This window comes from Chiloscyllium plagiosum, unplaced genomic scaffold (genome assembly GCF_037043375.1).
Source record: "Chiloscyllium plagiosum isolate Xiang-an unplaced genomic scaffold, Cpla_swu_hap1 HiC_scaffold_31, whole genome shotgun sequence".
NCBI classification, from domain to species: Eukaryota; Metazoa; Chordata; class Chondrichthyes; order Orectolobiformes; family Hemiscylliidae; genus Chiloscyllium; species Chiloscyllium plagiosum.
In genome coordinates, this window is record NW_028270169.1 from 39,497,054 (window position 1) to 39,521,724 (window position 24,671).

Sequence of the window (24,671 nt, forward strand, 5' to 3'; positions counted from 1 at the left end):
GTGGCATCCTGTATGATTGGTAGTATTGCCATCTCTGATCATGCTCCAGTGTACCTCATGGTTAAAATTAAGGATGTTACAGTGGATTCAAGGTACTGGCGAATGGACCCCTTTATTCTCATGGACAGCAAGTTTGTGGAGTATTTCTCGAGGGAATTTCCGGCATTCCTAAACATCAACATAGGCTCGGTTGATAGCTCATCTTTTCTCTGGGAAACTGCCAAAGCTTATGCCAGAGGGTTAGTTATTTCATATTCCACCTGTAGGAAGTGGCAGAAGGGTGAGCAGCAATGTCTCCTTGAAGCACGGTTGAAGGCAGCCGAGAAGGCCTATTTTGACAGACCCTCGTTGGTCAAACTACAGAGGATTACGGCACTGCGGTCTGCATTAAATTCCATGCTCACGCAGCCGGCAAAGAAGGAGCTGGTTTTTGCAAAGCAAAGGTTATGCGAGCATGGTGACAAGCCAGGCAAATACTTAGCATACCTTGCCAGAAAGAGAAGTGCCCCACAAACCATTACAGCGATTTGGCAAGGGTCTGGGAACCTAACATGTGATTCTAAAAAGATTAATGTGGCGTTCCAGAGATTCTACTCTAAGTTATGTCAGTCTGAGAATTGTGAGGAGGGGCAGGCCAAAATTGAATCCTTTTTTAGAGATCTGAAGCTCCCGGGCGTGACTCCCGAACAACAGTCCTTTCTCAATGTCCCATTATCAGAGCAAGAAGTGCAGGAAGCTGTGAGGCAGCATCTGAGTGGAAAGGCGCCTGGTCCTGATGGACTTCCCAGTGAATTCTATAAGGAATTTATAAGTATACTGTCAGGCCCGATGCTGAATATGTTTAATGATTCATACAGTCATGTTTGTCTCCCACCATCTCTGAGAGAGACCAATATTTCACTTATCCTTAAAAAAGGGAAGGATCTGGAGGACTGTGCTTCATACAGGCCCATCTCGCTCTTAAATGTGGCCTTTAAGATCCTCTCTAAGGCTCTTGCGTTAAGGCTGGAGACTGTGTTACCCTCTATTATTAAAGAGGATCAGACGGGCTTCATAAAGGGTCGCAGATCTTCCAATAACATTAGGAGGCTGCTTAACGTAATTCAAGCAGGCCAACAGCAGTCAATACAGGGATCGGTGATTTCTTTAGATGCAGAGAAGGCATTTGACTGAGTTAAGTGGCCGTACCTTTTCTATACTCGAGACCGGTTTGGACTGGGCGAAGTTTTCATAAGATGGGTAAAGGTTCTCTACAGTGTACCTCTCGCTGCGGTCATTACCAACGGGGTACGACCAAGCAATTTTAATATTTCTAGGGGCAGCCGGCAGGGCTGTCCCCTTTCACCATTACTTTGTACATTGGTGATTGAACTGTTGGCAGAGGCCATTCATGGGGATCTAAATATATCAGCTCCAGAAGTGGGGTCAAAATTACATAAGATCTCGCTGTATGCAGATGATGTTCTAATTTTCTTGACAAATCCAGCAGTCTCAGTGCCTTGCCTGAGACAATGCATTCACGCGTTTGGCGCTTTTTCAGGGTATAAGATTAATTTTGCTAAACCAGAGGCAATGCCTGTGGGTGGTCTTAGAAAATAGTTGGCTCTTGAGAGTGACTATAGATTCCCATTTAGGTGGTCACAGGGGGGTTTTGTGTATTTGGGTATATTCATAACTCCAGTTCTGGATTGGCTGTTCAAAGCCAATTTTACTCAATTATTTGAAAAAATTAAACAAGATCTCCAAAGATGGGAGCACTTCCAGTCTCATGGTTGGGTCAGATAGCGCTTATTCTCCCTCATTTGTTATACCCTATACAGATGCTCCCCCTGATTTTCAATAAACAAACACTCAGGAGACTGAATAGTTGGTTCAGCTCCTTTATCTGGCACCGTAACGGCCCCTCATTAAATTAGCCAAACTGCAGTTGCCTCATAGATTGGGGGGAGTAGACTTCCGGACATTAAAAATTACCAATTAAGCTCGCTTTTGACCTACATAAGTGATTGGGTTTATGCGGACCCTCTTTCAATATGGCTAGATATCGAAGTCTCCAAGGCAAGGTGCCCCCTTACCAGTTTGCTGTTTTTGGACAAGGTGAGGACAGTTAGGGAATATTGCCATAACCCAATAGTCATCAATACTGTTAAAGCACGGAGGGCAATTTGGCAGAGGGAAGGTAGTATTGGCAAAACATCTTTGTTTACGCCTTTAGTGGGTATGCCGAGTTTTCAACCAGGTATGATAGATTCAGGATTTAAACGTTGGGCAGCTAGGGGTATATCTTGTATGGGTGATTTATTTGAGGGAGGTGTAATGATGTCCTTCGATCAGTTAGTACGGAAGTACGAGTTACCTAATAGAGACCTCTTTCGTTTTTTTCAAATTAGGGATTTTATTCAAAAAAGGACCACACTTTTGACTGATCCCTACAAATCTGACATAGAAAGAGGGGTATTAAGGGCTAAGAGTACACTCTCTGTCAGTACTCTATATCACCAATTGGGGGGTGCCACCTCAGATGAGTCTGATCGACTCTGCAAGATGTGGGAAAGAGAGCTGGGTGTTGAAGTTTCTGCAGAGGCATGGGAGGATATTTGGGAGAATGCAAGAAAGATATCAATTTGCGATTGGACCCATGCTTTACAGTTGAAGATTCTCCACAGAGTCCACTTAGCCCCAGACCGTTTGTCAAAATTTAAACAAGGTGTATCTTCAGCATGTCCCACGTGCAAGGTCTGCACGGGTACTCTTACCTATTGTCTTTGGTCTTGTGACAGGCTTCAAACATATTGGAGTGCTGTGGTGGGTGCAATGGAGAGGATTTTAGGTATGGGGTGGAGAAGGACCCTATTTCATTCCTTTTGGGCCTACCCACTATATTTTCTGCAGACTTGCATAAGGCAAAACTTTTTAGTATTCTTACATTCTGTGCAAGGAAGAATATCTTGCTAGTTTGGATATCAGAAAGCCCCCCAGGCCTGTCGGGTTGGTGGAAGATTGTTATGGAGCATATTCCCCTGGATTTTCACACAAATATGGTACACCACAAAACTGAGAATTTTTATAAGACATGGCAACCCTTTTTGAAATACCTGGACACAGATTTATCTGCCACACTAACAAGGGCTTTTATATAGCCGTAACGATTGTGTTTCATGAGTCCAATATCCAGGGAGGAGGAACTGTGAATGTATGAGTGTTTTGTTTGGCTGGGCTAAGTTATTACTATTTATTTGTTTGTTGTTAGGTATTTATTTAGTTAGTTAAATAGCTAGTTTAGGTCTTTTTTAAATTTTATACTTCTCTATATATGTTTATACATTCGTATAGGAGGGTGGGTTGGGGAATTTTTTTATTATTTGGGTTTAGTTTTGAACTATTTTTGTACTGTTTTGAAATGCATTGTTTTGTATTTGTTGTAATATTTAAAAATCTATTTTTTTCTTAATAAAAATATATTATAAAAAAAGGCATTTGAATGGGTATATGAATAGGAAGTGTTTGGAGGGATATGAGTCGGGTGTTGTCAGGTGGGACTAGATTGGGTTGGGATTTATGGTCGACATGGACGGGTTGGACTGAAGGGTCTGTTTCCATCCTGTACATCTCTGTGACTCTATGACTCTTATCTGTGCTCGTCATAATTTTGTAAACTTCTATCAGCTCTCTCCTCAGTCTCTGCCATTATAGAGGAAACAATCCTAGTTTTTCCAGCCTCTCTTTACAGCTCATACCCTCTAATCCAGGCAGCATCTTGGTAAACCGCTTCTGCAACATTTCAAAGGGACCCATATCCTCCCTGTAATGTGGCAACCAGAACTGAACATGATATTCTAAATATGTCCTAACCAATGTTTTATAAAGATGCAACATGACTTTGTGGCTCTTGTACTCATTGCCAAGAGTCAAAAAGTGTGGTGCTGGAAAAGCACAGCCAGTCAGGCAACATCCAAGGAGCAGGGGAGTCATCGTTTCGAGTTAAGCCCTTCATCAGCAATCCTGAAGAAGGGCTTATGCTTGAAACGTCAACTCTCTTGCTCCTCGGATGCTGCCGGACCTGCTGTGCTATTCCAGCACCACACTTTTTGACTCTGATCTCCAGCATCTGCAGTCCTAATGTTCTTCTTATACCCATTGCTCTAACCAATAAAGGCAGGTGTTACAACATGGCAGTGAATCCTTCTGTTAACTAAACCAAACTCCAAGAAAAGCTCATCTCACCTCGTAATCTATTAAAATATGAGTGACCGAGAACTCCCAAATTCCACTACTTAAAAAAATTACTCTTTAACTCTACAAGTACACAGTAAGCAACAACTATTCACAACTCTTAGCCTTAATTTCTCGTAACTGCTTATTGCTTGCCTTGAAATCTGTAACAATATGCTGTTCCAATAAGACAATTATTATAATTATGATAACTTTATTTCAAAACCATACACCGGCTGTCGTCTTCGGTGTCTTCTTCTTCTGGCTGAAGATCTCCCTGGGTCATCTTTCTTTTTACTGCAAATTGTTTTATATGAAAAGATAACTTTTTTGGAGAGTGGTTCCTAATTTCTTGGGTCTCTCTTGATGGCAGTTGCTCTGTCTCCAATTTTCAAAATGCCTGCATTTGTATATCCCTAACACCGTATCGTCTCATTGGTTCGATGTTCGATTGGGTTTTAGTACCCTGGGGCATAATTTAAACTGATTGGTTAAATTCAAAGTTATTGTCAAAACAGCAACCAAAATTCAGGTATCCATTTCACAGCCAAATGCTACATATTTTCAATTTTCCAGTACACTCTGAGACTGCCATCCACTCATATACACAGGTGTTTGTAAGCTCTCAGTTCAGAACAGCATTCTCTCCTAAAGATATAGTATTCACCTTCAACTTCTTAACATAAGCATGCCATCTGACTTCTTTACTGCCGTATCTACTTGTGTGGCCACTTTCAGGGAACTATGGACTTGGACTCCAAGATCCCTCTGTAAATCAATGCTATTAAAGGTCCTGCCATTAACTGTATTCTTTCCCTCTATATTTGATTGCCCAAACTGTAACAACTCACATTTACAAAGTCATAGTCACAGAGTCATACAGCATTGAAACAGACTCGGAGGTCCAACCATTCCATGCTAAACATAATCCAAAGCTCAACCAGTTCTACCTGCCTGCTCCTGGCCCATATCTCTCCAAACTTTTCTTGTTCATGTACTTATCCAAACGTCTTTTCAACATTACTGATGTCCGTCACTACCTGCACAGACTGTCAGTTCTGTGTCAGCCTAGTCAATTTCTCTTCCAGCCATATCGCTTGTAATAAACAGCTTGTCAATTTCACCCGATCTGGTTTGTGTGGAATCTGCTGTATTGGGCTAATTTCTCCAACAGTTTGGCGTTAGTCGGCAGGCCATTTTTGTCTCTCAACAGGGTAAGCGAACCTAAGATTTTAAATTGAGCCCAAGTCGGACCTGGCATTCAGGCCTGCCCCAGCGGGTCAGACCAGAGGAAAGCTGGACAACTGCGGAGGGTGTCCACAATTCTGACCTAGTGACTGCAGCGAATTGGCTTCAGCTGCCACGACTTGGCCTGTCGAGGTAGACTGGTCAGTAAATAAATTAATCACCAAATTATTTAGCAGCCGGTTGCTGTGGCAATTCAGAATTGAGCTTAGATTTGGCCTATGGAGGCAGTCATTTGGGCTCATAAATTTATGAACTAAATTTTAAGCTGCCAAGGCTCGGCCTGTGGAGGTAATCTGGTGAGCAAATAAATTAAAGTTAACTAATTGGCAGCCGACAATTTGGAATTGAGCAGCCTTAGACTTGACCTGGGAAGGTAGTCAGGTGTACTCCTAAATTCATTACCCAACTTTTATAGAAACAGCAACTTGGCCCGTGCGTGATCCAACTTGAGCCAGGACTTGTGTCACGATCCTGATCCAGCCAGGGGAAAGATGGTCAGGCAGAGAAAGTATGGTAAAACTGAAGGAGAGATTCGCCAATTACATTTTCGCTTTAATACTAAGAAATCCACAGATCATGGGAAATTGACAGGGGCCCTGCTGTCTTGTGTTTGTCCGTGCTGTAGTCGGTCTCTATTCCCAGCTTAAAACAGAGGTCCATAAGGACCGCCCCGGGAACAAGTCTAACTTGTCCTGCTGAGGCAGTGCTCCGCGGACACCGACCCTCTCAAGGAAGTAACAAGCATCAGGTAACCACTTACACCTTGAGAGTAAGGTAGGGAATACCCTGTTTATACAGGTCACCAGCCAATATTGTTGGGGAGCAGAATAGGGAAGGTAGGTTTGGCGACCCTTCGTGGCCTGAGTTTAAATAAGTTTAGGGAAGTGGTCAGCACCCCCCACCCCCCAACCCTTAAATTAAAATCACAGTCCCGAAAACTCTGAAAAACAAAGGACCCCTCCCACCTCCCTTCCTTCACTACCCCACACTTACCTTGTTACTGAGGAACTTGATCCTGGGGGTTGGGATGAGGTGGCTGAGCTACTGGCTTCCCAGCTGCACAGGGCAGCAGAGAGAGAGAGAGAGAGAGACTGGCCGGCAACCTGTCAGAATTCAGGTTTGTACTCAACAGGGTCCTAGTGACCAGATGCATTTATTCACTAAACCCTGGAGAAACTTTTAACTCTGTGTTCGGCCTTGCATGCACATTTGCTTGCTGGGGATTGAATGTCTGTTTCAATCCCTGCAGCTCAAGATCCAGAGATGATTTGATTTTCAAAGTTTGTGCGAAGATTTGTAGCTCGGGTGCTCGTTGCTGTGGTTCTGTTCGCCGAGCTGGAAGTTTTTGTTGCAAACGTTTCGTCCCCTGGCTAGGCGACATCATCAGTGCTTGGGAGCCTCCTGCGAAGCGCTTCTTTGATGTTTCCTCCGGTGTTTATAGTGGTCTGTCCCTGCCGCTTCCGGTTGTCAGTTTCAGCTGTCCGCTGTCGTGGTTGGTATATTGGGTCCAGGTCGATGTGTTTGTTGATGGAGTTTGTGGATGAATGCATTGCCTCTAGGAATTCCCTGGTTGTTCTCTGTCTGGCTTGCCCTATGATAGTAGTGTTGTCCCAGTCGAATTCATGTTGCTTGTTGTCTGCGTGTGTGGCTACTAAGGACAGCTGGTCGTGTCGTTTCGTGGTTAGTTGATGTTCATGTATGCGGATCGTTAGCTGTCTTCCTGTTTATCCTATATAGTGTTTAGTGCAGTCCTTGCATGGTATTTTGTACACTACATTCGTCTTGCTCATGTTGGGTATCGGGTCCTTCGTTCTGGTGAGTTGTTGTCTGAGCGTGGCTGTTGATTTGTGTGCCGTTATGAGTCCTAGGGGTCTCAGTAGTCTGGCTGTCATTTCAGAGATGCTCCTGATGTATGGTAGTGTGGCTAGTCAGGAAGACAGCTAACAATCCGCATACATGAACACCAACTAGCCACGAAACGACACGACCAGCTATCCTTAGTAGCCACACACGCAGACAACAAGCAACATGAATTCGACTGGGACAACACTACTATCATAGGGCAAGCCAGACAGAGAACAACCAGGGAATTCCTAGAGGCATGGCATTCATCCACAAACTCCATCAACAAACACATCGACCTGGACCCAATATACCAACCACTACAGCGGACAGCTGAAACTGACAACCGGAAGCGGCAGGGACAGACCACTATAAACACCGGAGGAAACATCAAAGAAGCGCTTCGCAGGAGGCTCCCAAGCACTGATGATGTCGCCTAGCCAGGGGACGAAACGTTTGCAACAAAAACTTCCAGCTCGGCGAACAGAACCACAGCAATTATTTGATTTATTTGGCATTTGGTGATCTATGATCGTTTTTCTTAAGAAATGAAAGTTCTGCATAAGTTTTATTAATAAGGTTAAATTAATGCTCCCACCCTTCTCTGCTTGCTCTGCAGGCACTGAGAGCTTGTCTTGTCAATTTCTGGCTGGGTTTGTTCAGCGCTTAAGTGGTTGTTTACTTTGCGGTCTGCGATTACACGCTTGATTACCCCTTATTGCCAAACCTGTCAATCACTCCCTGCCTGTGTGCTCTGTGAGCGCTCTCTCTGTTTGTGTTTCCTCGAAAGCCGAAGCACAGCACTTAGAAATCAACCCAGGACGCCATGGGAGCACCGACATTCACCCTCTGCCGGGAGAGCCAGCTGTGGGAACTGGGCAACAGGCCAGGACCGAAAATGAACAAGAGTACCCAGAAAAGGCATGCTAAATACGTGAATTTCAAGAACAAGGAAGGAGAGGCTCTTGTTAAACCTGGGTCACAGGCAGACACAGGGGACAGCCGTTACATTATCCCCTTCACAAGGGACCTTTACACCTGGTCCCAAGAGAACTGGCCATATGGGGGGATGGGGGGTTCTTCAAAATTGATAAAACTGACTATTGGACCACAGCCATTACAGGAGGGCGAGGGCACCGGGATCCCTCATGAGACACTGTCTACATGTTGCAGTGTTTCACAAAATTTTGGGACCTTGCCAAACGCCATCAGCCCCCTAAAGTAAAAGACCGCGGCAATAAAACTCCGACAGTGGAGACCCCAATCACCCCTGGCACAGCCCCGCCGCCCTACGCCCCACAGTCCCCAAAACTTCCCCGACCGGCCCCACAGGCCGACCTGCTGCGAAATGAAATGGCTGCCTTTGTTACCACGCAGCCCACAAGGAGCTCGCAGCAGGACACAGCAGCCGTCAGGCAGCCTGGCTCACTACCGCTACCCAACCCAGACAACAACTTCAGGGTCACAGGGAGCGCGACTGCTGCCCTGAAAAACCAGGGCACTGCCAACTTCCACGTATTGGATCTGCTCCCCTTGATAAGGCCGGAAACCACGCAGAGGTCCGGGTCATGTTGCAAGATGCCCCAGACCCATTGAAACTACCACTCGCATTTTATAATTGGCTGCTACAACTCTCCACCATTTACAACTGTCTGCAGCAGGATGTGCAGATCCTGTTACAACTGGGCATCGACTGGGCGATGATTTGCTCTACCACTAGCTTCTCCACCCAACCCTGGGACACTGCTGCAGACCGGGAAAGATGGCTGGCAGCACTGTGAAGGAGGCAGGAAAAGCTACTGCAAGACAACATGCTGACTTTGGTGCTGTTACCCGGTGTCTACAGAAAGCAGACAAGCCCATGCCAGACTTCATTGCCCACTTTAGGGAGGTCTGGGAGTCGTCAGCAGACATCCCCTTAACAGAGAATGAGAAGCTGGCTGTACAGATTCTCGTAAATTGCATGCTCCCTACATATGCCCACATATACAAACTACATAATTTAACCTGGCAAACAACGTCCTGGGGGGACACGTTACACCCCTTTTGAAGTACTTATGTATGGCCCATGCAGATGACCAACATAGATACAGCCCTTCTTCTGACACAACAGCCCCTGCTAGAGTATGTCCAGGCCCTTAGCAGGAGTATTAGTGTTACACACGAGCAGGTCAGGGCTGAATTGCCCACACCCTCATCAGTGCCCGTTCATCCATTCTGACCCGGAGACTATGTCATGATGAAATCACTAGAAAAGGATTCTCTCTCCCCTAGGTGGAAGATCCTGATGAGGACCCGGACAGCTGTGAAACTGGAAGGACGGCCCGAATGGACACATGCCACCTGCTGCAAGAGGGCTCCACAAGCAATGAACAAGGACCGGACAGAAGAAACATTACCCTGAACACCAAGGATGGATCTAGCTGCTCACTGCAGCCATCACCATCAGCACCCTCAGTCTGACCTGTCTGACCATCACACTGTAGCTTGCTGGTAAACAAGGACAAAGGGTGAGACACTGGCATGCCTGAGTGCAATACTACTACCCTCTGCCCCCCTCACCACTCAGATAGCACAGATTCACTGGGGGAACGTTCCCTGTCCCTGAGATATCCTCTGCTGAGTCAAGCTCAGACACAAAGAGCTATCTGTCTGCAACCGAGCCACACCCCTCCCCCAACCACCTAATAATCCCCTCACTCCAGCTACATTGCCCCCTTCTCATTCCTCCCCTAAGCAAAACCAAAAAAGGGGGAATTGTGGGAAAAGATCTGCTACCCTGCCAACCCATAATAGGCCCACACAGAACATAGGAAGCAAACTTGGCCAAACTTTACCAAAAACACCCAGAATGCCTCAGCAGGGATCAAGCAGGCTCACAAGCGAAACTAGACAGCACTCGCAAACAAGGGAATACACATCCCAGCACCCACTAACAATGGCAGTGCATCACAGCTATCCCAAAGCTCCGAGGGCAGCTTCACAAACCAGCAATACCAAAGCCACACAAAGAACAGGTCAGGCAGAGGCATTGCGCTCAGGAGAAGACAATGGAAGCACCTTACTGTTTCAGAGGAGACATTAGCGCCTACCTGCGAAGAGGAATGGAAGCTTCGGATACACTGATACTGTCAGGATGTTGCATTTTCCCCATTTCTAATTAGCCTTATTGTACAGAATTATTATAAACACTGGCTTCTTCCACAGCTCGAGGAAGAAAACCCTTGGTCTACCTGCACAGACTGCCAGTTCTGTGTCTGCCAAGTCAATTTCTCTTCCAGCCATATCGCTTGTAACAAACAGCTTGTCAATTTCACCCGATCTGTTTTTGTGCGGTCTGGGCTTTATTGGGCTAATTTCTCCGAAAGGGTCTTTCTGGATGGCCTCTGCCAATGGTTCAATCACCCATGTAAATGATAGTGGTGAGAGAGGGCACCCTTATCGGCTGTCCCTGCCGACACTAAAATTATCTGACCATATACCATTAATGAGAACCGCTGCTTTCTGGTCACTGTGTAACACTGCCATCCACCTGGCAAAAACCCCTCCAAGACCAAACCCCTCCAACACAAAAGAGATACAGCCACTCCACCCAGTCAAACACTTTCTCTGCATCCAGGCAGACTACCAAGCCCGGAATCAACGCTTGCTGGCATACCTGGACCATGTTTATTACTCTTCTAATATTATCGGTAGACATATGACCCTTCATAAAAACCTGCCTGGTCCTCCTTTACAATGAGGTCAAAGCCCTCTCCAACCTTAACGCCAGCATTTTTGAAAAAATTTAAAATCCACGTTCAATAACGATATGGGCCTGTACGAAGTGTAATCCTCTGGGACTCTTAAGAATAAGAGAAATATTTGCTTCTCTTGGTGAGGGTGGGAGGCTATCCTGACTGTACGAATAGTGGCCCCACCAGCATGTCTATTAACCCCTTGTAAAACTCACTTTGAAATCCATCTGGGCCAGGCGCTTTACCACTCTGGAGCTGCCTCACTGCCCCCTGTATTTCTTGGATTGTCAAGGGGCTTTCAGAAAAGACGCCGGCTCTGAAGTTTCACTTTGAAGGTCCAGGGTCTTAAAAAAGGACTCCATCTTCACCAATCTCTTAGTAGCCCTGAGGGCTGTAATCCGCTGCAATTACAGATGGTCTGTCAAAGTCTGCTAACTCAACTGCCTTCAGATGAGCCCCAGGCAAACGCTGCTGCTTTACCCTCTGCAGCTTCCACATCACCGAGTAAGAAATAATCAAAACCTGTGCATAGGCCTTGGCAGTCTCCCAGAGCACGGACGGATTACTGGCCGTACCCCAAATTAATGCCACAAAAGATTTTAAATTCACGCGAAAAGTACTCAATAAACTTGTTACCTTTCTAGAGGAAAGGATCCATGCACCAGTGCTGCGAGCCTATCCCGTTACCATCGGCCTTGACCTCCATGTACATTGCCGCATGATCGGAAATGGCTATGTTCCCAATTCTGTAAGACACCGAAATCTAAAAGGTCAATGGAGCAAAAACATGTTGATCCTAGTATAGCACTTATGTGGGTTAGTAAAAAACCTATGGGCAGCACGGTAGCACAGTGGTTAGCAATGTTGCCTCACAGTGCCAGGGAACGGAGTTCAGTTCCAGCCTCGGGCAACTGTCTATGTGGAGTTTGCACATTCTCCCTGTGTCTTCGTGGGTTTCCTCCGGGTGCTTCAGTTTCCTCCCACAGTCCAAAGATGTGCAGGTTAGGTGAATTGGTCATGCTAAATTGCCCGTAGTGTTAGTTGAAGGGGTAAATGTAGGGGAATGGGTCTGGGTGGGTTGCTCTTCGGTGGGTCAGTGTGGACTTGTTGGGCTGAAGGGCCTGTTTCCACACTGTAAGTAATCTATCTATCTAAAAAAAAGGTGAAATCCCGACCTTCAGGATGAAGACATCTCCACACATCCACCAACCCCAGCTCCCTGTTCAGGTCCACCAGCTACCTGGATTGCAGGGACATACCCGCAAGGCCCCTAGGCATCCCGTCCACTTTGGGATCAATAAGTCAATTAAAGTCTCCCCCTACAATTGTATGATGTGCTTTAAGGGTCATCAACCTGGAAAGCGCATCCATTAAAAATTTGAGATATGCTGAGAGGCAATATACATTCAATATCCCATAGTCCTCTCCATGTATTAAAGCTTTAAGAATCATAAAGCGCCCATATCCATCTTTAATTTGGTCTAACATTTGAAATAGGACATTCTTCTGGATGGGTATAGCAACTCCTCTATGTTTTGAATTAAAGGATGAGAAAAACACCCATCCGAACCCTCCCTGCTGCAACTTCAAATGCTCCTTATCAATTAAATGTGTTTCTTGCAGCAAGGCTACATCGACCCTTTCTTTTCTAAGGCTTGAAAGTATCTTTTTTCTTTTAATTGGTGAATGACACCCCTTAACATTCCAGGTGCACCATTTAAATGAATGGTTAGCCATAGCCGTCCGAGACAGTGCATGACCCTCTGGGAGGAAGGACCCTACTCATAGTGTGCTGAATGAAAACATCAGTTCGTGTAAATTTAAAAATTCAATTACCAAAACTACCAAATCAAAACTTCTAACAACTGCTTCTACAACAGACCAACATATATCACAAATGAAGGAAGACTTTCTTCCTTGATCATAGGGGGCAGTCATACTACCCACTGACCCCTCCATGGCTGCTTCTAGCTGAAGCTGTACCCCCGCCCCAGGCAACACAAAGTAAGAAAACATTACACAAATCTTATAACAAAAAAGTTAAAAGTGGGCACTCAACCTATGCCATCGAATACTGTAACTGTAGGCACACCTGGTAGAAAAATAATATATAACCCCCCCACAGCCTCCCTCAAATCCCCACGCACCACCAATGCCCCCGCATCTCATACCAAGGGAGAAAAACAAAAAGGAAATGATGAGAAAAAAGAATAAAGGGTAATGGGAGGGGAGAGAGAAGGGAGAAGAGAGAAAAAAAGAAAAAAACAACAATTAGGACCCCCATGTATATTACAAAAACCCCGACAACCAGATAAGCCAGGTAAATTACAGAGAAAAACAAAGTAAACATTATTGTCCATATTATTCAAGCCAGCCAGATTATTTTAAAGTCCTTTGCCTTTTCCGGTGAGTCAAAATTAAACATGGACCCTCTGTGGTTGAAACGTAATATTGCCAGATATCTTATGGAATACTGGATATTCAAGCCCCTTAGCTGCTTTTTACCTCATCAAAGGCCTTCCTCTCGAGAATCACGAGAGCAGAAAAGTCTTAGAAAAGCATAATTCATGATCTTTTGTATATTAGCCTATGGATCCTTCTCCAGGGCTGTTGATGCTTCCAGCACCATTTACTTGTGAGAAACAAAGCTCACACACTTCAATAATTTCAGTCCAAGAAAAAAACCTGAATCAGTAGTGTCATTTATTTTACACTTGCAAGTGGGTGTGATGTCACAAGACAGGGACAAAACACACACCGAATTCGACAAACGCTCGATATTTATATAATTTGGCTTCTTTTGTTTTACATTGCTCTTCCCCTATCTACATCCTCCAGTTCCCTAAGACTGGCCCCATTATTCCTGTTTATCCGGTCTTGTCTGTGACAAAATGTTACTCTGACCTCACAAGGCCGTTGACCTCATCCCATCCTTTGCTTACCATTATCTACTCCCTCCATCTGTGCTGCCCCTCACAGCATCTTATCACTAAGCCCTTTTAATTGGGGTTTGTTCCTGTGTCTCTGTACAAGTGGGAAACCTACTGTTTATACAGGCCTCTCTTCACAGCATTTTATCTAGTGCCTGTATTTCTACCATTGTTTTGCAATCACGTTTCATGCTGGCATATAATTATATATTTCCTCCACATAGTTTCCATTCTTGTTGACTCAGCTCCTGGCCGAAACAACCACACACTGATGTGAGTTCATTTACTTTGTATCAGAAATTATAATTGCAGAATTGCAGAACTGAAGAAGAAACATTAATTTACCGATATCCCACATACTTATCTCTGTAATGCTGGAGTCGCACTAGGACCGGGCAGGGCCCCTGGTCTGATCCGGGCCTGCGCACTGTGACCCGGTAGGCTCTCTCAACCCGCACCCAGCCCGCCCTAACTTCCAGCTTCAAAAACTGTGGGAGCCATTGCTCCAGAAAGCTGACGAGCCCGCCTTCTTCCTCCTATTCCGGAAGCTGCACTAGACAGTTGTTCTTCTGTCAGCCTTGATTTTTGAGCTCATCGACCTTCTCCTCCAAAACTCATACCTGCCGTTCCAGGGCCTGGACCCTACCCTCCAAGGATTCTACTGCGGATTTGGAGGCTGCGGTCAGTTGTTCCGCCTCCATGATGTGCCCGAGATGCTGGATCTCCTGGTCATGCTTCTGCAGCATGACTGAGATCTGTTCCAGCCTGGCCCGGTTTCCTCCATTGCTGAGTCAGTATTCTCTCAGAGTTTCACAAACTCTGAGACTAGGCTCTGCTCCACAGCTAAGTCCCCGGGGCGTACACGGAGGCCGATGCTGCGGCCGTGGGCGTGTCCGTTGCTGCAGGGGGGTGTTTTGCTTGTTGCAATCCTCACGGTCCCTTCCCTTTAGTCATTTTTAAACTATTTTAAAATAGCACAGAACAATTCTGGGGGTCAAACTCGTTCAGTTTCTACCACAATAGGTAATAAAGGGAGGGTGAGTGCACCACTTTGTCTGGGTTCTGGTGCAGAGCTTAGCAGGGCAACCTATTGAGTCACTGCCATCTTGAATCCCCCCACCACAAGCAGTTTAAAAGAAAAAATAGATTTTAAAAAACCCTACCCATGCCACAATTCAATAAATAATTGAACAAAAAAAAACTAAATTAGATCAGATTGAACCAAGGCAAAATAAATTAAATTAAGTTATAACACTCAATACAATCCCATCAAAGCTCCCCATCACCAGGAGCATCAGTTGGCATACCCATATTTATTCAGGATTCTTCCTCTCAGGGGCTCCCGGCTAACCAGACACAGCCCCCCGCCACTATATAAAGACTCTGACCAACATAGCCAACAAGTCTGCATCTATATAGTTCAGAAAGAACCGCCACATCCTATTATAAAGTTCAGTTTTCTGGTGCACCATACTTGTAAGAAAGTCCAGGGGAATGTGCTCATAACTAACCTACACTACCCCGAAAGTCCTGGGGGACTTTCTGACACCCAGCTAATCTGTTTTATATTTAGGGCACATTGGAGACACTCCTGTCTTAAATTTTGCAAGCCACTCCGGTGCTAAACAAGCCTCATTGAGTACCTTCAGTTGCATAAACTGTGTCCTGTTACAAATCAAAATCTTTCTTACATTCTCCCAAATATCGTCCCACAGCTCTGATGAGATCTCCACCCCTAATTCCTGAGTCCAATTCCACACAGCCGCTCAATGTCCTTCGAGACATCATCTCTTAGTAAATAGTAGAGAATACTGATTGAGAGAGTACCTGCGGACCGAAGTGTTCTTCTCTCGACATCTGACTTTTTGGGATAAACCAATAATGTAGTCTTTTTCTGCATAAAGTCCCAAATCTGAAAATAAGGAAAGAGGTCCCTCCTAGATAGTTCATATTTCTGGCTCAGCTGCTCGAAAGACATCATGACCTCCCCCTCAAATACATCTCCCAAACAGGAAACTCCTCTCATTTCCCAGAGCCTAAAGCCAGAATCCATCAATCCTGGCCGAAATCCTGGCATTCCGAATATGGGAGTAAATAGGGAAGTTTTATGCAAATTGCCCTCGCTTTGTCGAATCTTTCTCCATGTTTTAACCATGTTAAGGACAATCAGGTTTCTGCAATGCTCCACTACAGTCCTCATCTTGTCCATAAACAACAAATTAACAAGGGGGCATTTTGCCTGGGAGGCCTTGATGTCCAGCCAAACTGACCTCAGGTCCTGGCAAGCCCAATATGCCACATAGGATAATAGGGAACTTAACTGATATTTCTCAAAATCTGTAAAGTCAACATGCCCCATCCCCTGCAGGAGCTGCAATTTAGCAAACTTAATATGAGGTCACCTCTGAGACCAGATGAAAGAATCGAGCCAACTGTTCAGCCTCTGTAGCGCTTGCCAAAGGCAGCGTTCACATGGCATATAATAAACGAGGAAGAACATTCATTTTAACCATAGCTATTCTACTCAACCAAGATATTGGAAGAGCCTCCCAGCGTTGAAGGTCCTGTCTTATCTTCTCTAGCAACAGCACAAAATTAACTTTGTATAACTGATCAAAGGCCAGAGTAATAAAAATGCCTAAGTACAGGAAACCTCCCTGTGACCACCTGAAAGGGAATCTGATTCCGCCCCCAAGATCGGGTAATCTGACAAGACCCCCAACAGGCATGGCCTCTGACTTCATAAAATTGATTTTATACCCCTAGAAAGAACCAAATAAATTAATCATTTGTATTAAATGGAGCACAGATACCCGTCGGGTTAATTAGAAAAAGAAGAACGTCATCTGCATAAAGGGTGATCTTATGTCCCCCTCTGATCCCACCTCTGGAGCAATTATATTGGGGTCCCTCCAGATCGCTTCTGCCAGCGGCTCAATCAGTAATGTAAACAGCAACAGTGAAAGGGGGCACCCTTGTCGGCTGCCTCTACCAATACTAAAATTGTCAGAGCTTATGCCATTAGTGAGAACTGCTGCCTTAGGGTCACTATATAAAACAGGCACCCACCTGGCGAAGGCCCCGCCAAGACTAAACCATTCCAGGACATAAAAGAGGTATGGCCACTCCACCCAGTCAAATGCTTTCTCTGCGTCCAGGGAGACTACCAAGCCCAGAAACAACCCTTGCTGGCAAACCTGAACCATATTCAGTACTCTTCTAATGTTGTTAGAGGACCTGGGACCTCATATAAAATCTATCTGGTCCTCCTTTACGATGGAGGGCAAGACCTTCTCCAACCTTAACACTAGCATTTTCAACAAAATTTTGAAATCCACATTTAATAGCAACATATGTACGAAGTATAATCCTCTGCGGCTTTCCATCTCTTCAGAATAAGGGAGATATTAGCTTCTCTTAGAGAGGATAGGAGGCAGTCCTGACTATATGAATAATTGTACGTGTCCAACATTGGGCTGGCCAACATGTTTATAAACTCGTTATAAAACTCGCGCTGAAATCCGTCCTGGCTGGACTCTTTAACATTCTGGAACTGCCTCACTGTCTCCTGAATCTCTTGGATTGTTAGAGGGGCATTCAAAAGAGACACCTGCCCCAAAGTTACACCTGGGTGGTTCTAGTTCTTAAAAAAAAACTCCATCTTTGCCAATCTGTCCTCACAGCCCTCCAACCGGTACAACTTACAGTAGAATTTCCTGACTGCCGCGTTAATCTTTTTGGAATCGCAGGGGAGATATCAACACACTCTCTGATGGATGTGATAGATTGGGGGTCACTCTTCTTTCTGGCCAGATACACCAGGTATCTACCCAGCTTATCACCCTACTCGAATAACTTCTGTTTCACAAAGGAAATATCCCTCTTTGCTGTTTGGGTGAGTGCAGAGTTCAGAGCAGCACTGAGGGCAGTAATCCACTGCAACTTGGTCATAGGTGGCCTGTCAAAGTATGCTGTCTTGGCTGCCTTCAGCCAGGCCTCAAGCATACGCTGCTGCTCTCCCTTTTGCCGCTTCCGGGTTGCCGAGTAAGAAATAATCAAACCCCTTGCATAGTCCTTGGCAGTCTCCCAGAGCACCGACAGGTTACTGGCTGTACCCGAATTAATATCCCAAAAATTTTTAAATTCCCATGAAAAATACTCAGTAAACATACTGTCCTTTAGGAGGAAAGAATCCATGCGCTAATGCTGGAAGCCTGTCCCATTGTCTCTGGCCTTAACCTCCAGATACACTGCCACATGCTCAAAAATGGCTGTGTTTCCAATTCTACAGGTCAGCACTGAATCGAAAAAGGCCGAAGGAGCAATAAACATGTCAATCCTGGTGTAGCACTTCTGTGGGTTAGAGAAGAAGGCAAAATCCCTACTCTTAGGTTGAAGACATCTCCACATGTCCACCAACCCCAGCTCCCCACTCAGGTCCACCAGTTGTCTGGATTGCGGGGATATGTTCATGAGACCCTTGGGCATCCAATCTATCTCAGGATCCATAAGTTGATTAAAGTGTCCCCTTTAATTGTATGCTGCGCTTCAAGAGCCATCAACCTGGAAAGTCCATCCATTAAAAATTTGAGCGGGTGTGCCAGGGGGGCAATATACATTCAAAATCCCATACTCCTCTCCATGTATTAAAGCTTTAAGGATCACTAACCACCCATTTTTGTTCTTAATTTGGTCTAACAGATGATATGGGAAATTCTTCTGAATATCGTTACTCCTCTGCTTTTAGAATTAAAGGACGAGAAAAACACCCTCCCTGCTCTAACTTTAAATGCTCCATATCAGCTAAATGTGTTTCTTGCAGCAGGGCTACATCGACTTTTTCTTTTCTAAGCCTCGAAAGTATCATATTTTTCTCAATATTGGTGAGTGACTCCCCTTAATATTCCAGGTGCACCATTTAAACGGACTATTAGCCATAGCCATCTGAGACAGCCCGCAACCCCCCCGAGTGGAAGAACCCCACTCAGAATGCGCCAAGTGGAAACTAATACATTCATATAAACTAGAAAATACAACTACAAAAACTACCAAGCAAAACTTCTAACAACTACTTCTACAATGAACCAACACATAAAAGAAGTAAGAGGAGACTTTCCCCCTTGCTCACAGGGGGCATTCAGACTACTCACTAACCCCTCCTCCATGGCTCCTTCCAGCTGAAGCCGTGTCCCAAACCCAGGTAAAACAAAATTTTTAAAAACCACGCATCTTATAACCAGAAAATTAGAAGTGGGCATTCAACCCACCCCGCCCGTACTTTGACCCCAGTCAGTACTAATAAAAATTCCCCCCAAACCCCTCCCCATCGCAGACCAAGAAAGAGAAAAGAAAAAGGAATAATAGAAACAAGAGAGAGAAAGAAGGGAGGAGAGAAAGAAGGGAAAAGGACCCCCTCATATTAAAAGAGCAAAACCAGAAAACAAAGAAAACACTATTGTCCATCTTACGTGAACCAGCCAGTCTATTTTAAAGTGTCCAGTAAGTCCTTTGCCTTTTCTGATGAGATGAAATTAAACATGGACCTTCCGTGGCTGAAACATAATACTGCCGAATATCTTACAGAGTACTGAATATTCAAGTCTCTCAGCCTCTTCTTTCCCTCATCAAAGGCCTTCCTCTTATAAATCATAACTGCAGAAAAGTCCTGAAAAAACATAATTTTTAATCCCTAGTATATCAGGGACTGTGGATCCTCCCCTAGTGCTCTGGAAGCTTCCAACACCATTTGCTTATCTCTATCGTGCTGGAGTCGCACTAGGACTGGGCGGGGCGCTGGTCTGATCTAGGCCTGTGCACTGTGACCTGGTGGGCCCATTCAACTCACACTCGGCCCTCCTCGACTTCCAGCCTCAAGAACTGCAGAAGCCATTGCTCCAGAAAGCTGATTAGCTGGCCTTCTTCCTCCAGTTCCGGCAGCCTGATCAGACGATCGAGGTCATTGACCTGCTCCACTAAGGCCCGTACTTGCCTCTCCAGGGCCTAAACCCTACCTGCCAAGGATTCTGCCGTGGTTTCGAAGCCGCGCTCCGTTGCTCCACCTCCACCACATGCTGCCCAAGATGTTGGATCTCCTGCTCATGCTTCTATCACATGGCTAAAAGCAGGATCTTACCAATTAGTGTATAAGTTCTGCCCTGACTTGCCTTTCCAAAATGCAGCACCTCACATTTATCGAAATTAAACCTATTGCCACTCCTCGGCCCATTGGACCAAGATCTCGTTGTACTCTGAGGTAACCTTCTTCACTGTCCACTACACCTCCAATTTTGGTGTCATCTGCAAACTTACTAACCATACCTCTTTTGATCACATGAAAATCATTTTTATAAATGAGGAAAAGTAGTGGACCCAGCACTGACCCTTGTGGCACACCACTGGTCATAGGCCTCCAGTCTGAAAAGCAACCTTTCACCACCACCTTCTGTCTTATACCTTTGAACCAGTTCTTTAATCAAGTGACTAGTTCTCCCTGTTCTCTGTCACCACCCAAGCCCTACCCTTGTGTGATGTATAAAAATGCAAAACCTCACATTTATCCAGATTGTACTCCATTTGCCATTTTTCAGCCCATTGACCTATTTCATCAAGATCCCGTTGTAATCTTAAGAAACCTTCTTCATTGTCTACTATGCCACCAATTTTGGTGTCGTTCGCAAACTTACTAACAATACTTTCTATGTTCTCTTCCAAGTCATTCATTTAAAGACAAACAAAAGAGAATCCACAATCCATCCTGATGCAACATGGCTGGTGTTAAAAAGCAGTCCAAAAAGCAACTCTCCACCATCACTCTCTGTCTCCTGTCGTTAAGCCAATTATGTAACCAATTGGCAAGCTCACTCTGAAGCCTATGTGACTTAAATTTGCAAATTAGGCTACCATTGAGAGTGTGGTGCTGGAAAAGCACAACAGCTCAGGCAGCATCTGAGGAGCAGGAGAATCAACATTTCGGGCATAAGCCCCTCATAATCTTATGGAGATTGTTCTTCAAAGGATGCCTACCTTGAAGAAGCTGTCCTCCTCTCTCCACAAGGATCTTAGTGAGTCCTTCTCTCACTGCACTCTCCAGGTAACCTCCTCTGCCCTGAAACTTTTCAGCCTGAAGCAGACTCGCTACCACGCTCAGTGCCTGCCTACGGAACTGACTGATCCCACATGGACTTCGGACTACATTCAGACCAACACAATTTGGACCTGAACAGAATACCCAGTAAATGCTACAAATCTGAAACCTTCAGCAATGATTCTCTTTCTGGATCCTCCGCTCCACACTAGCAGCCATGTGGCACCATCTACCCTACCTGCAGTCAACGCTGCCTCAGCTCAGGGCCACACTCTCCCAGACCCTCATTCCTGATGAAGGGCTTATGCCTGAAACGTCGATTCTCCTGCTCCTCGGATGCTGCCTGACCTGCTGTGCTTTACTAGCACCACACTCTTGACTCTGATCTCCAACATCTGCAGTCCTCACTTTCTCCAAATTAGTTTACCATGCAGCACCTTGTCAAACGCTTTACAGAAGTAAACAATGTCTACTGGTCTCCCCTCATCAACCGTTTTGCTAACTTTCTCAAAACATACAATCAAGACATGATTTTCTCTGCACAAAACCATGCTGACTATCCTTAATTAATTTTTGCCTCTCGAAATGTCCATAAATCTGATCTTTTAAAATCACTTCTAACAACCACAATCAGCCTCACATATCTATAGATCCCCAGTTTCTTCTTACAACCTTTGCCTGGATTAAACTCCACCTGCCATTTTTTTGCCCATTTTTGCAAGTGATCTATATCCTGCTTTATTCCCTGACAATCTTCTATACTATCCACAACTCCCCAGATCTTTGTGTCCTCTGCAAACGTACTAACCCATCCACCTACATTTTCATCCAAGTCTTTAATACAAATCACAAACAGCAGAGATTCCATTATGGATCCCTGCGGAACACCATGACTCACGGACCACCAGCCATAAAACCAACCTTCCACCACCACCCTATGTCTTCAATGGGCAAGCCAATTCTGAATCCAAATGGCCAAATCACCAAGGATCACATGCATTTTAGTCTTCTCAATAAGTCTACCATGAGGGACCTTGCTGAAAACATTACTAAAATCCATGTAAACAACATCCACTGTTCTATCCTTATCACTCAACCTCGTCACTTCCTCAAAAAAGATCTTTCAGTCCATTAGTCCAAACGAAAGGACATCAGTTTTATCCTTACAAATATGAAATATGACTAACCTTCAACCATTTCTATTTAGATGTAGAAGGGCAACAGATAGATTGGAACACCACCACCTACAATTCCCCTCCAAGCCACTCACCATCCAGACTTGGAAATAAATCACTGTTCTTTCAATGCTGTTAGACCAAAAATCCTGAAATTCCCTCCATAATGGTATTGTGGATCTACAGACAACACATGGACCGCAATGATTCAAGAAAGTAGGGGGACCTTCTCAAATGCAACTAAGGATATACAGTAATGCTACCCTAGCTAATGATGCCTATGTGCCAGAAGCAAATGAAGAAAAAAATGACAGCCTATTTTCTAAAAGCTATTCCTGAGTTATTCCATAACCCATTATGAACTACCAATTGAAATACAATCTGATCAGGGTTCAAACTTCACGTTTCAGTCTTCCCAGGATATGAGCAGCCGAGTATAAGCAAGTAAGGTCACATGAGGAAATATCAGTTATGTCATTGAACATGATGATGTAATATCGTTGCAGGGAAGAAGTTAAGAAAGAGCAAGTATGTCAGGTGGTAAGAGTAGTGGGGGATGACAGGCAGAATGAGGTAGAAGGAGAGGCCCTCCAAATGAGACTAGCCAATACTGAAATATGAGACCAGTTAGACACTGCTTCTATATTTAGAGGAAGGTCAATGGGAAGATCTAATGATGTCACTTAAGGAAATCTATAGTGATATACCTGGATGCGCAATGCTAGCTTAATATGAAAAAAGAAATAGACATAGATGACTCAGTAAACAATAAAACAAATTCCTTATCAGTTAAGCACAGGAAAACAAAGATGCAGTACATGTTGGTAAATCGCTTGATTGAGCGAGCAAAATCAGCTGGAGGTTATTGATTCTTATGGGCCAGGTCAACCCCCTCAAAACATTTCAAGAAAGTAGCCCGGACTCTAACTTTGCTAGTTGTAGGTATGAAGTCAATATTCCAGGAGTGATGCAGCTGGCCCAATCACTTATTTCAAACAAAACAGAATTTATTTGCAAGATTACCACATGAAAGACAAAGAGAACAGAATATAGAATAATTTAACCTACTGAAAATCCAACAGATTATCCCAATTTAATGATGCTGTTCCTAATACTTGCAACAATCCCCATAAACACCCCTTGGCAAAACAAAGGTAAAGTCAAACATAGGTTCATAGAGATGTGGAGACAGGGAGGATGAGTATGAACCTGCTTCTTTGGGTCCAGCAGTTTTACCACTGACCAGCAGCCTTGAACAGCCAGACTGCTAAAACCAAACCAAACCAAACCAAACCAGACTACTGCTGAGCTGGGAGAACTGGCTCCTCCTCTTTCATTGTACAAGTGTTTTTTTAAAAAGACTTGAAAGCATTCTCAAGTAGTTCAACCCAGACTTTTCGGAATTGCTGCTTTTACGATCTCTCTGAAAAAAAAATCAAGGACAGCATAACCTTGTTAAAGGAGAAGTATTGTCACACGATGATATTACTCCCTAAGTTGGATGGATCACATAGTTTCTGAATCGACTACAAAAAAGCAAACACAATAACAAAACAAACACATACTCTATTCCTCAGTTGAAAGATTGTATTTAGAGGTTTGGTAGTGCCTCATTACCTCCTAAGATTGAACCATGGCAAGTGCCATTAACATCAAGCACTAAGAATTGTAAAAGTGAAGGATCTAATCAAATTCTCCATTCCTGAAACTAAATGGGAAATCATTGTTTTTTTTAAGAAACGTATAGGTGTTATCAGACATTTATGTCCAACATAAGCACAATAGCTTAACTTTAATAGATTTGGTGGAAAAACACGCAAAGATGGTATGGTCAGCAGAATTCCAAACTGCCTTTGAGAAGCTGAAGGCAATAAATGTTCACCACCCCCGACTTTACCAAGCCTTTAAAAATGACAATTGATGGCAGTGACGTGGGGTCGGTGCAGTCTTATTGCAAGATGGGAAATAGAGAAAGTTAAAAATTACACAACATCAGGTTATAGTCCAACAGGTTTATTTGGAAATACTAGCTTTTGGAGCTGTCTGGATTGAATACCTGCATTGACTGATTGACTGCCTGCAGATTGTGCGCTTTTTGAGCAAAATATTATCTTTTTTGAGCAACTTGTATCTGCAAATACATTTCTGCAAATGCAAATTCACCCCATAGGCTTATATGTGTGTGTGTGTATGCATGTGAGGGAGAGAAAGAGAGTGTGGCTGTGTGCATGTGAGTTTTATTGCATGTGAGAGACTGTGTGCTTGTGTGTGCGTGAATGTGACGGAGTCAATGCAGGCAGTCAGTCCATGTGACATTTTATAAGTTCCTACTTTGGAAATAGAACTGGTCTGACTCAAGGTTGGAATACAGACAGACTCTAACCTCACACCTTTAATACATTGTTTGAGCTGAGATGTCACCTTTTTTCGAAATAAATCCTTC

At 44.5% G+C, this 24,671-nt stretch overlaps 1 long non-coding RNA gene across 1 annotated transcript in view; it reads right to left on the reverse strand.

The window, feature by feature from the left end:
- LOC148141892 (uncharacterized) overlaps positions 1–11,928 on the reverse strand; it is a 31,641-nt gene extending 19,713 nt beyond the window's left edge. The window contains exon 1 of the long non-coding RNA XR_015752370.1: positions 11,676–11,928. This is a non-coding gene — a long non-coding RNA (uncharacterized LOC148141892). The remainder of the gene's footprint in view (positions 1–11,675) is intronic.
- Between the last annotated feature and the right edge of the window lie 12,743 nt (positions 11,929–24,671).